The sequence below is a fragment of the Cryptomeria japonica genome, chromosome 10 (assembly GCF_030272615.1).
Source record: "Cryptomeria japonica chromosome 10, Sugi_1.0, whole genome shotgun sequence".
NCBI lineage: Eukaryota > Viridiplantae > Streptophyta > Pinopsida > Cupressales > Cupressaceae > Cryptomeria > Cryptomeria japonica.
Genome location: NC_081414.1, coordinates 795,793,027 through 795,807,607, shown reverse-complemented (window position 1 = coordinate 795,807,607; position 14,581 = coordinate 795,793,027).

Genomic DNA, 14,581 nt, shown 5'->3' with positions numbered 1-14,581 from the left:
CATTCATTTGGTAAACCACCGTCAGGCATCGACACAGATAGACACTTCACCGATAGTGACAACAATGTATACCGAGAGCCCAGCCGACAAGAATAAACTATTGTTTATTGTATTTAATTGTAAATATATTTTTGTAAAGCGGACATGGCATATTGTAATAGACTCATATATGTATGAGATCTAGTAAACCATTTTGATATAGATGACATGATAGGATGGAATAGAAGATGAGATAAGAATGAGCGAATAATAAGGGCAGATTTTGTATAAGGTTTATGGTTATAGTATGAGCTTAAACTGGTACTGAACCTGACATAGTTGATGCTGATTTGAAGCAGTACATTGTATTGGATTTTCATAATCCATTTTGTAAGTCAGTGAGACTTCTATCTTGTGATTGGGTAGTGAGCTTTAGGCAATTGGCCTTCCTGCATGTGCAAGCCCCTCATTGTAAGTAATATTTTTTCATTGGCCAGTGAGTGAATATTGTGGGTCACAAATCCCACCGAGGTTTTTCCCACACCGGGTTTCCTCGTTAAACATCTTGTGTTATGGTGTGTTTTCTATGCTATCATTGTTGTTTCTATTTACTGCATTAATTCTTATTTACTGGTATACTATTTTGGAATGCAAAATACTTAATAAGGTTAAAGAATCTGTAAACCGGTTAGATACTAATTCAATCCCCCCCTCTCAGTATCTTTGGGACTATCATTAATCCTAACAATTGGTATCAGAGCCTGGTCCTCTATTTTCAAAAGCCTAATAGCTTGAGGAAGATTCTGACACCGGTACAGATGGAAAACTTAAGAAAGCAATTGGAAGGAGCTCTTAAAGACTATGATTCAGAGAAGTTGAAGAATATCAAACTTGAAGATGATCTGAGGAATACATAGGAATTCATTCAAGGACTTCAGGAGAATCTTACTATTGCTAGAAATAAAAGAAAATAACTTCATGAGAAGATGCAGAATGCCAATGATGAAAAGGAAACTCTTAATGAGCTTGTGAACAAATTGAGGCAAGAAAACATGACTATGAGGAATGAAATGCAAGATATGACAATGAAATTTTATAAAGACATTGAAGATAGAAAAAAGAATGAAGATGACTTGACTAGGAGACTCAATGATGCTGCTAATGAAAATCTAAGACTCAGTCATGAAAATGATATGTTAAAGATAGCTCTAATTCACATGCAACATGATAAAACTGAACTTATGAGACAGATTGGAATTCTGGAAAATAGTTGGCTACTGCAAATCAACATAAAGAGAAATTCAAGAAAAGTTCAGAAGAACTTGATGATATGCTAAAAAGTCAGAAACCTAATGGAGATACTAATGGACTTGGATTTGAAGTTGGTGAAAGTTCCAGTACTACAAACAATCATGATCACAGTAAACTGGTAAGACAACCTAATGCTTACAAATTTAATGGGAAATGCTTTAACTGTAACAAGTATGGTCATAGAGCAAATCAATGTAGATCTAGAAACAATCAGAACATTATTGCACCCACCGGTCAATGTTCCAAATGAAATAAAGGGTGTCATAATTCAAAAAATTGCAGAATGAATGTAAGATGTTATGTTTGTGGAAGATTTGGGCACTTATCTAATCAATGCAGAACACAAAATGACATAGGATATGGAAAGGCTATTCAAAAGAATAATATGACTTGTTATGCTTGTAACAAGATTGGACACATTGCAAAATTTTGTAGAAGCAAGAATTTGTCGACAAATAATAAAGGACCTAGTTTGAAAGGCAAAGAAAAGGTTGATGAGGTAAAACAAGAATTTTCAAAACAATGGATTAGAAAGATAGATCAGAATGTTGATGAGACTATTCCTTCACTGGTAGAACAAAGTATTACTCCACCGGTGGGAGATTCTTCATCCAACTGAGAAGTAACCCTTGGGGGTTTTGTAGAAAGTTGAATATCATGCAGATTACCCTCGGTAGATGGTGAGAAGATAGATTTCTTCTTTACTGGCAGATGTGTTAAGTTTCACTTAACCAACGAGCATTTATTGTAGTTGTTGAATGAAATTTCATTATAAATCATCAATTTTCCTTCATTTTTGAATCACCGAGCATTCAAACTAGCAGAGAGCATGAAAATTTGAGTGAAGGTATTCAAGGCGAAGAAGTGAAGCGATTTCTTTCAAGCACTCAAACATTATCAGGCAGATTAAGGTATTTTTCAAATGGCTTCATCTTCTGCTCCCGAATTTATTGCAAACCCTACTATTGTAGAAATTGCAAAATGCCCTAGGCCCATTTTAAAAATTATTCTTGAGATAGCTAAGCAAGATGATTCCATAGGTGCTTTTTCAAAAATTCCTAAAGGTGTAGCTTATGCTAAAGACCCTAGAATTTATATTCACTGCAATATTGAAGAACTAGGTTTTGTGGAAGTGTTAAAGATGTTTAAAACTGTAATTTGTGATGAAAATGGAAATGTTAAATTTGAGCACAAGATTATTGAGACCTTAGGTTTTGTAGAAATCTTGAACATCCCTGAATTTCCAGAGGAGGTAGTGAGAATTGTCCTAAGTAGGGCACATGGATAATTTCTTTGGTTAGACTTAGTCTGCAAATTGACCGGACAAGAAATTAGGGCTGTGACAGGTTTACCCTCAATCGACAGTAGACCTGACAAGACAAAGAAGGTACCTAACAACACAGTCATGACTTTAACCGGAGCAACATCTGATAGTAGATCTCTTAGAGTAAATGACATCAAGGATATCAATGTGAGATTCATAAGTATGATTTTAGGCTATAAGACCACACATGCAAACCGACTTAATTCAGTTTCCAGTCTTTGCATTAAAAGTGCTTATGATATGGTAAATAATGATGCAAAAATAGATGTATGTGAATGGCTGAAGGATGAATTAGTAGATAATTTGAAAAAGATAAAAGGTGATAAGAAAGGGACATTTCATTTTGGTAATCTTTTGGTATGCCTTATGTTGTATTTCTCAAAAGAAATCCCTGGTATTGGACATAAAGATTTTGGATGCGACATACCGATAGGCAAACAATTGCAAGAAGCCTTCACCGACATGAGTACTACTAGGGAAAACAATATAACTGAGTATTTCAAAGCTTTCCAAGCCAAAATGAAATACAGAGAGAGACTACCACAGAGTATTGTAGATAAATATGACAAGGAAATCTATTTTGTGATTAAGAAAGATGAAATTTGGATGGAAGCAGTTCTTCCTAGAATTGTATGGGTAACTGAAATGGGGTACGAGGCGGATGTAAATATTATTGAGACTTATGCTAAAGCCCTGTTGGAAGCACCTAGAGAACCAACAGAAAACATTTTTGGTAGTGCAGAATCAATTGAGAGTGGTGTACAAACACTGAAACAAAGAAAGAAAAGAGAAAAGTACATTAGGAGTGCATCAAAACAAGTAAAGGAAATAAAAGAAAATGTTTTGAACCTTACTGGAATAAAGGAAAGTAAACTGGAAGGATTGCAACCGGAGGCACATATCTCACCGGTTGGCACATCATCTGACAATGAGATACCTGCTGAGTTTAAGAGAGTTGTTAGGAAGAGAAAACCTTCACCGGTACCCTCTCCTCCACCCAAGAAAACAAGAAAGAAGCAACAAGCGGTAAGACAACCAACAAAGAAGTTGACACCCAAGAAGAAATAGAAATAGGTGATACCACCTTTGGATAATTTACTGAATGAAATCACTGTTGACGGTAACTTGGCTAATGTGAGCAAGTTGTATAACACATTTACTGATGCAGAAAAGGAAAGTGTTGAAAATAGTATTATTCTACATCTCGACATCTATAAGAAAGTGCTAATTGAAGTTGTAGATGATTTACCAAATGATCTATATAGAAGGTTAGATGCAAAGAGGATTGCAGTAATAGAGTTAGATAAGAAACTTAAGGTTGAAAAACTCCTAGTTGTACATCCAGTTAACTCTAAAGAGGAGGTTGATGAATTAATTTGTGAAGCTAACAGATCAGTTTTTGCAAGCGGTCACCGACAAGTGAGCCTAATGGCTGGCAGAGTAAATGAAATGTCAGAGGAAACAACTGACAAATGGGATATCTTTTTTGTAGAAAAGGAAAAATAGGAAGAGTTGAACCAAACCAAGAAAATATTCAAGGTTTATCAAAAGGACAAGGACAAAGGGAAAGGTAAAGTTGGTGGAATACCAAACATCAAAATAATTGATAGCTTACTACCACCCTTGGATACTACACTGGTACATGCTGATACTACACTGGCTACTAAAAATATGGACATAACACATGATGGCACTAACCCTGAATCAGATATTCTATTCACCATGATTGTTGATACTCAGGAAGTGAACATTATTGTGGACAAGGACATCACAGAGGTACAGGATGATATTGCTTGCAGTGGAAATATTGCTGAGAAACCGATTAAAAATGTTGAGGTTGAGATACAAATAGAGCAAACAGAGCAACCTTTGGACAGTGGAATGAATATTGGTAATATAGATGCTGGCACTATGAAATCTTCAGAGATAGAGATAGAGATAGAGATACCGACAGCTGATAACACAGAGAAACCAATAGAGAAACCGACAAAGGAATAGGTACATACTAAGACAGTAAAACTGATAATCACTGAGAAACCCAAACCACTACAAGTTGAAACACAAACTCAGATTGATCCACCGATGGTTGATACAAGCAGATTGGTTACTAACACTAGAAGCACTGAAATAATAAAGGCAGTTGGTCAGACATCAGAATTCAGACCTACTAATGTGACAAAGGTACTTCTAGACTCAATTAAGAAGATAATTGACTATAATGCATTGGTATACAAGGCAATTGATGATACAATTCCTATTCTTAAGACGATTGCACCTAAATGCAATGTAGATCATGTAAAGGATTCTTTAGGACAGTTAGATACATTGTCTAAATTCATTGTTGGAAATGTAATAACAATTGATAAGGTAAATGAGGATACATTCAAAGAGAAAATGGAAAAAGAAAAGGAAAAATTCTTTGAGGAGAAAATAAAGAAGTGCACTGAGCACATCAACACACTTTTACTGACACTAAATACAACAATTTTGGAGTATAAGGAACTGTATAGAGAAACATGCAAGACACATCTGTTGACCAAGGACATTGAGAAAGAAATAAGTAGAGTACAAAAGGAAATTGATGATATAGTTGATATAACATCATTGGTTCATCCGAACCTATATTAGTTATTGAGCAAGAAATTGTTAGGATTCCCAAAGATACTGAGAGGGGGGGGGCGTGAATCAGTATCTAACCGGTTTATGAATTTACTTGATTTAAAACATGTAAAGCATATCAATACTATGTACCGATAAACCAAAAATAATGCAGTAAATAAGAATAACAACAACCACATGAAAAGCACACCATAACACAGTAGTTTAATGAGGAAAACCAGTGTGGGAAAAACCTCGGTGGGATTTGTGACCCACAATATTCACTTACTGGCCAATAAGGGAATATTACTGTTTTACAAGAGGGGCCTGCACATGCAAGAAGGCCAAGTGCCTAGAGCTCACTGCTCAATTACAAAGGAAGTCACACTGACATACAAAAATGGATTATACAAATCCAATGTCTTGTATTACTTCAAATTAGCATTTGCTATGCCAAATTCAGTACCGATTTTAGCTTTGCTTCATACATAAACCCTTAACCTATAATTCACATATTAGGTCTGTATAATTTCGCCTATCACCTTATTACAAAATGTTCTACAATGATCTCATACATATATGAGTCATGTTACAACTCGTCATGTTGTCTTACAATGATTTTACAATTAATTACAAAATATATTATCAACAAAATTCCTGTCAGCCAGAGTGCCAGTATCCATCCTTTCACTACCAGTGTTCTGTGTGCCGGTGTAGAGTTTGTCATTGCTGGTGCTGGTATATTTGTCTTACCGGTATCATATGATTGCAAGGTTGCCATCAATGAAAAAACCTTCAATCACCTACAATTTCTCATTGGAGTGTGCATTTTCCAACAATCTCCCCCTTTGGCATTGATGGCAACACTCATGAGAAAAATAAAAAAGTGTCCAAAACTGATATCCCTAAAAAGTTTGCCAAAATTGTTTTTACCAAAACTGTGTTACCAAAAAAAATATGAGCTCCCCCTGAGCTGATGGTGTCATCTGCTGATCATTTTTCTCATTGCCTCTACTCCCCCTTTGACATCAATGAAAAAGGTTGTCATTCACTGTCAGTGGAGTCCTGCCTGGATTCTTGTAACGGGTGGGTTACCATCTGAAAAATATCTGTCAAAATTAAATTTATGTTGTTGCTGAATGTTTTACTGTCTTTTATAGCCTCTTGGGTTCTCTGCACTATACCGATGAGTATGTGCATTTGCTCTTCTGGTGTCTTCAGTTCGAGAACCAGAGCCTCAGATATTTCTTTTCTCAAAGAAATAAGATACTCTAGTCTTGGACCAAGTCTGCATTTTAAGTCCTTTGCTTTGTCTTTTATTCTTTGTTTTTCATTTTCCAGTTTCTTGATTTTCTTTTCCTGCTCTGCAATTTCTTCTCTAATTCCAAAACTGAGTCTGATGTTCCAATCAGATTATCAACAATATTATTAATCTTATCCTATGCTTTTCTGATTTCTTTGTCAAGATCCTCTATTAATACATCCATTTTGCAAGCGTCTCTGTATAATTTCTTGAAGTCAAAAATGATTTCACTGAGTTCTGGTAAAAGAGTGTCCATCTCTTCCTTATTCTTCTTAACTATATCCTCAAAGAATTTTTATTTTTCCTTTATTAATCTCTCCTTAAATGTATCTTCATTCATTTGATCAATAGTTACAAGATTGTCGGTTATATACTTAGACAATGTGTCTAATTGGCTCAAAGAATCTTTGTTGTCTATGTTACACTTCGGAGCTATCATTTTCAAAATTGGTAAAGTGTCATCTATAGCCTTATAGGCTTGTACATTGCACTCTGTTATTTTCTTTATTGAATCTAATAAGACCTCAGTTACATTAGTAGGTCTGAATTCTATCATAGTTGTACTAGATGTTTGTCCAACAGTTTTTACAATCTGTAATTCGTTGGTTGTAGTTATAGCTTTGCTTTCCTCTTTCTCTTTTGAGTTTGCACTTCTACAAACACAATTTTAGGCTTTTCATTTTGGGCTGGTGGCACTGTCTCTATCTGTACCTGTGCTTCAACCTATACCTGTGAAGGAGCCTATTGCTCTACTTGTTTCTCTGTGTTGTCTACTATCGGTTTTTCCTCTATCCTGCCTGTTGCCAGTGACTCAGTTGGTTTTTCAGTTTGAGTAGTTGTTGGTGGCTCAGTGGATGCATCGGTATGCACATCCATGGTCTTTACCTTTCTAGTGTCCAAGGGTTCACTTGATCCTTCAGTTTGTTTTAGTTCCCCAATTTCAATGTTTTCTACTGCAATATTTCCTGCCGGTAACTCTATTGCCACATCTTATTTCTCAGTTGATTCCTTATCCACCACAATATTGACTTCCTGAGTGTCAATGTTCATTGTATATAACAGCTCAAAATTAGGATTTGTATCCTCAGGTGGTGTGTCCATACTCTCAGTTGCCGATTGATTGTCAGTAGTGTCTACCGGTGGAGTATCTAGAGGCGGTGGGGTTAAGTTGTCTATTATCTTTATACTAGGAGGTCCACCTACCTTACCTTTTCCTTTGTCCCTGTCCTTTTGATATACCTCCAAGGTTTTAGGTTTTTGATACTCTTCCTATTTCTCTTTTTCTACAAGGAATATGTCCCATCCATCTGCTGTTTCCTTAGAAACTTCCTTTACTCTCCCTGCCATAAGTGCTACATGCCAATGAGCAGTTGAAAATACTAACCGGTTAGCCTCAGAGATTAATTGATCTATCTCATCAGGTGAGTTAACAGGGTGCACTGCAAGTAGTTTTTCAATCTTTATTTTCTTATCTAGCTCAATAATAGCTACTCTTCTAGTCTATTATATAGATCTATTAGTATTTCATCAACAACTTGCATCAAAAATTTCTTGAAAATATCTAAGTGTAAGATTACACCATTCTCTACTTTCTCTTTGTCATCAACAGATAGTGTGTCATATAATTTGTTGATGTTTTTCAACTTTCCATCCTCTGTAATTTCATTGAGAAGTTTATCAATGGGAGCAATAGTTTGTTGTGTCTTCTTCTTAGGAGTCATCTTCTTTATTTTTGGAGTTAATTTCTTAGCTAGGGGCCTCACTACCTGTTGCTTCTGTCTTGTCCTCTTTGGTGTAGGAGAAGGTGCCAGTGAAGGTTTTCTTTTCCTTTCAACTCTCTTAAATACAATAGGTATGTCACTTTCTGAAGAAGTTCCAACTGGTGAAAGGTGAGTTTTCGGTTGAAGTGCTTTCAACTCACTTTCAGTTATACCAGTTTGTTTTAGCACATCTTCCTTAATAGCTTTTGCCTGTCGGGTTCCTTTTCTAACAGTTGCCTCAACCTTCTTAACCTTTTTTCTTGATTGAATTTGGCTTTCTATAGTTTCAGCACTACCAAATAATTTTTCTTCAGGTTCCTTAGGAGCTTCCAGGAGGGATTTTGCATAAGTTTCTATTATGTTGTCATCAGTCTCATACCCCATTTTAGTTACCCAGATGGTTCTAGGAATAACTGCCTCCATCCAAATTTCATCTTTATTTATCACAAAATAGATTTCCTTTTGGTACTTATCGACAATAGCTTGTGATAGCCTTACTCTTGTTTTCATTCGAGCCTTTAGTGCTTGAAAATGCTCATTTATGTTTTTCTCCCTATTCTCTCCCATATTGTTCAACAATTTTGATAGTTGTTTTCCTACCGGTATATCAAATCCAAAATCTTTGGCACCAATATGGGGTACTTGTTTGGTTATGTATAGCATCAGACAAACAAGTAGGTTTCCAAACCTGAATGTTCCTTTCTTTTCCCTTTTGATCTTTCCTAGATTGTCTATTAGCTCATCTTTAAGCCATTCACGTATGTCTATCCTTGCATTATCATTTACCATATCATAGGCACTTTTAATACATAGGCTAGAAATTGAATTTAACCTGTTTGCATGTGTAGCCTTATAACCTAAGATCATACTGATAAATCTGATATTTACATCCTTTACATCATTTACCCTTAGAAATCTCTTATCAAATGTTGCACTGGTTAGGTTTGTCACTAAGTCATTTGAGACCTTCTTAGTTTTGTCGAGTGTATTGCCGGTGGAGGGTAACCCTGTTACTGCTTTTATTGCTTCTTTTGTGATTTTGTGAATAGTGTCTAACCATAAGAATTCACCATGTACCCTTCTTAGCACAATCCTTATGATATCCTTGGGAAAATCCGAGATACTAAGAATATCCGTGAAACCTAGGGTTTCTACTATGTTATATTCAGGTTTGACATTTCTGGATTCATCACAGATTACAGTTTTATACATATTTTTAATTTCATCATCACCTAGTTCATCAATATGACAATGTATATACATTATAGGGTCTTCTTATATACTACTCCTTTAGGGATTTGAGAGAATGCACCTATGCTATCATCTTTCTTAGCAATTTCAGGAACTATTTGAAAAATGGGTCTAGATTGCTTAACAACTTCAACAACAGTAGGGTTTGCAATAAATTCAGGAGTGGATGAAGATGCCATAGCTATAAATACCTTGATCTGCCTTAAGGATGAATGATTTGATAGATTGCTTCGCTTCTTTTCTTGGAATGCCTTCACTCGGGAATTTTCGCTCTCTCAAAGATTTGAATGCTCGATGAATGAAAAATGGAGCCAAAATACTTGCTTTATAATGTTATTTTTGCCAACTACCACATTTAATGCTTGCTAGTTAAGTCATTACTTAACTTATCTGCTGGTATAGAAGTAATCTCAACTTTTCACCATCAACTGAGGGAATAATAGCATGTATTTTATTTGTTGCTAAACCCTCAAAGGATTTTTCTTCAGTTAGATGAGGAGTCTCCTGCCGGTGGAGTGTTAGTTTGTTCTACCGGTGGAGGAGTATTCCCATCAACATTCTAATCTGACTTTCTGATCCATTGTTTTGAGAATTCTTGCTTTACCTCTTCAACTTTTTCTTTACCTTTCAAACTAGGACCTTTGTTATTTCCTAGTGAGGGCTTGCTTCTACAAAATTTAGCAATATGTCCAATCTTGTTACAGGCATAACAAGTCACATTGTTTTTCTGAATAACTTTCCCATATCCTATGCCGATATGTGTTCTGCATTGATTAGATAAGTGTCCAAATCTCCCACAAACATAACATCTTACATTCATTCTACAATTCTCTGAATTATGACCAACTTTGTTGCATTTAGAACATTGACCGGTGGGTGTATTAGTGCTCTGATAATTTCTAGATCTACACTGATTTTCTCTATGACCATACTTGTTACAGTTAAAGCATTTGCCATTAAATTTATAAGCATTTGCTTGCCTTACCGGTTTTCTATGATCATGTGTGTTGGAGTACCAGAGCTTTCACCAGTTTCAAAGCCAAGGCCATTAGTGTCACCATTAGGTTTCTGATTCTTTAGCATGTCACCAAGTTCTTCTGAGCTTTTCTTGAATTTCTCCTTGTGTTGATTTGCAGTAGCCAGTTCTCTTTCCAAGATTCCTTTCTGTCTCATGAGTTCATTTGAGTCATTTTGTGTATGCATCAGATCTGTCTTCAACATATCATTTTCATGACTAAGTCTTGTGTTTTCATTTGCAACATCATTCAATCTTCTAGTCAAGTCTTCTTCATTTTTCTTCCTATCTTCAATTTCTTTGCAAAATCTCATAGTCATATCCTGCATCTCATTCTTTGTTGTACTATTTTCTTGTCTTAGTTTGTTTACCAGATCATTAAGAGTTTCCTTTTTATCATTCTCATTCTGCATCTTTTCACAAAGTTCTCTTCTCTTATTTCTTGCAATGGTAAGATTTTCTCGAAGTGCTTGCATAATATCCTGAGCAACGTTTAGATCATCTTCAAGTTTGATATTTTTCAACTTTTCTACATCATAGTCTGAAAGAGCTGTTTCCAATTGTTTCTCCAATTTTTCCATCTCTACCGGTGTCAAGATCTTCCTCAAGCTGTTAGGCTTTTGAAAATAGAGGACCAAGCTCTGATACCAATTGTTAGGATTCCCAAAGATACTAAGAGTGGGGGGGGGGGGGGTGAATCAGTATCTAACCGGTTTATGAATTTATAAAACATGTAAAGCATATCAATACTGTGTACCGGTAAACCAAAAATAATGTAGTAAACAAGAATAACAACAACCACATGAAAAGAACACCATAACAAAGTAGTTTAATGAGGAAACTCGGTGTGGGAAAAACCTCGGTGGGATTTGTGACCCACAATATTCACTTACTGGCCAATAAGGGAATATTACTGTTTTACAAGAGGGGCCTGCACATGCAGGAAGGCCAAGTGCCTAGAACTCATTGCTCAATTACAAAGGAAGCCACAATGACTTACAAAAATGGATTATTCAAATCCAATGTCTTGTACTGCTTTAAATTAGCATCTGCTATGCCAGATCCAGTACCGGTTTTAGCTTTGCTTCATACATAAACCCTTAACCTATAATTCACATATTAGGTCTGCATAATTTTGCCTATCCCCTTATTACAAAATGTTTTACAATGATCTCATACATATATGAGTCATGTTACAACTCGCCATGTCGGCTTACAATGATTTTACAATTAATTACAAAATATATTATCAACAAAATTCCTGTCAGCTAGAGTGCCGGTATCCATCCTTTCACTGTCGGTGTTCTTTGTGTTGGTGTAGAGTTTGTCATTGTTGGTGCCGATATATTTGTCTTGCCAGTATCATATGATTGCAAGGTTGCCATCAATGACAAAACCTTCAGTCACCTACAATTTCTCATTGGAGTGTGCATTTGCCAACAGAAATAGCAACATTTGAGAAAAAGTTGGAGAAATTTGAGAAGGAAAAAGCAAGGATCAAGGCAAATGCTAGAGAGCTGAAGTATAGACTTATTCCTAAATTGGATAGCCTTATCTCTTTGAGAAATGAGATCTCAAAGGCACTAATTCAAGGAGAAAGATCACCGAAGGAGCATATGCATCATCTCACTGGCACGATCCAACGAACTGAGGCAACCATGAATGATAGCAACCGATTCATGCAGAGTTTAATTTTGGTTTTGGATGATATATTTCAGATTTTAATGAACCAGTTACAAACCTTAAGGTGAAATTTTGCACTCGTTTGACAATTTTTGACAACCTTTGTCATTGATGTCAAAGGGGAGTAGTGGACAGAGAAAAATGGCTATTTAGAGGAGATCATCTGCTCAGGGGGAGCACATCTTTTTGGTACATTTTTGGACTTCACTTTTTGGATTTTTCTCATGAGTGTTGCCATCAATGCCAAAGGGGGAGATTGTTGGAATTCTACACTCTAGTGAGAAATGATGGTGTTGTCATTGATGGCAACCTACTAGCAACCTACCACCAACCTACTGACAACCTTCTAGCAACCACCCAACATTCATCTGGTAAACCACTGACAGGCACCAATAGACACTTCACTGGCAGCGGCAACAATGTATACTGACACCCCAGCCGACATGAATAAACTTTTGTTTATTGTATTTAATTGTAAATATCTTTTTGTAAATCTGACATGGCATATTGTAATAGACTCATATATTTATGAGATCTAGTAAATCATTTTGATATAGATGACATGAGAGGATGGAATAGAAAATGAGATAAGAATGAGAGAATAATAAGGGCAGATTTTGTATAAGGTTTATGGTTATAGTATGAGCTTAAACCGATACTGAACCTGGCATAGTTGATGCCGATTTGAAGCAGTACATTGTATTGGATTTTCATAATCCATTTTGTAAGTCAGTGAGACTTCTATCTTGTGATTAGGCAGTGAGCTTTAGGCAGTTGGCCTTCCTGCATGTGCAGGCCCCTCATTGTAAGTAATATTTATTCATTGGTCAGTGAGTGAATATCGTGGGTCACAAATCCCACCGAGGCTTTTCCCACACTGGGTTTCCTCGTTAAACATCTTGTGTTATGGTGTGTTTTCTATGCTATCATTATTGTTTCTATTTACTACATTAATTCTTATTTACCGGTAAACTGTTTTGGAATGCAAAATACTTAATAAGGTTAAAGAATCTGTAAACCGGTTAGATACTGATTCACCCCCCCTCTCAGTATCTTTGGGACTATCATTAATCCTAACAATATATATATACACATACATACGTATATATATACATACATACATACATATATATATATATATATACATATATACACATACACATATATATATATATATACATATACAAATACATATGTATATATATATATGTATGTATATATATGTATATATATGTACACACACACATATATATGCATGTATATGTATTTATATGTATGTATAGGATAGACTTATAAAGCACTGAGAGTTGGGGGTGAATCAGTGACACCAAAAACAATACTACTTTAAACACTGACCAGTAGATATACTTGATAAGTTTACTAAACACTATGCATGCAATCCAAAATGATGTTAAAGCATCCACAATAAGTAAAACATCCACCATAACACAAGTGTTTATATGTGGAAAACCCAAATGGGAAAAACCACGGTGAGATGGGACTCACAAGTTAACTATCTACAGTAATAGGTAACTAAGCGGTTAAGGTCTACAAAAGTGCTATGGTAGTAGCGAATCTTGTTAAAGATCCCAAAGCTTTGTTAGGATCTATACCCTGTTAAAGGTAGTACCTTGTTGGGAGTAACCTTAGTAGAGGATTTCAGAATCCAAACTAATGGATCAACTTGTTAGGATTTGTACAATGAACCTTGTTAGAGCTTACCTGGTTAGGGGATTTGATTGTTGTAGTGATTAAAAAACAACGGGTAGTGTGATCTAAAAGTAGCACAACTTGCTTGAATAGGTCCTCTTCTGCACACTCAAAACTGCATCACCAAAATATTCCACAATGCCTTCAACAACTTAAAACTACTATCTTCACATCAAATCATCTCATAAGAAATAGTTCATCATAATATCATTATAAAGACATTTAGATTTCATGTCGGCTTAGAAATCATATCACAATTTCCTAGGTGCAGTGTATCTGGACAATCAAACATAACTCATCACAAATTACTGCCAAAATTTATCGGTTAGGATAACTCATCACGATCGGTGATAACTCATCACACAATCAATGAATATCGGTTGGAACACCAATACCGATTAGAGTAAACCACCGTCAACATGTAAACCGATTGTCCTCCATTTGCTTCTTTGATGGTCTCCGCTGAATCTTCAGGTTGGTGTCAAGTCAATCTTGCATATACCTGTTGCCTACATGTGCCGGTTGACACTCTCTTAACCATCATAAACAAAATTGCCAATACCGGTTGTAATACAAGTAACTTTAGAAGTAATATCGATAGACAATGTGAACATATGTGTTTGTGTACATGTTCCATCAATGACACC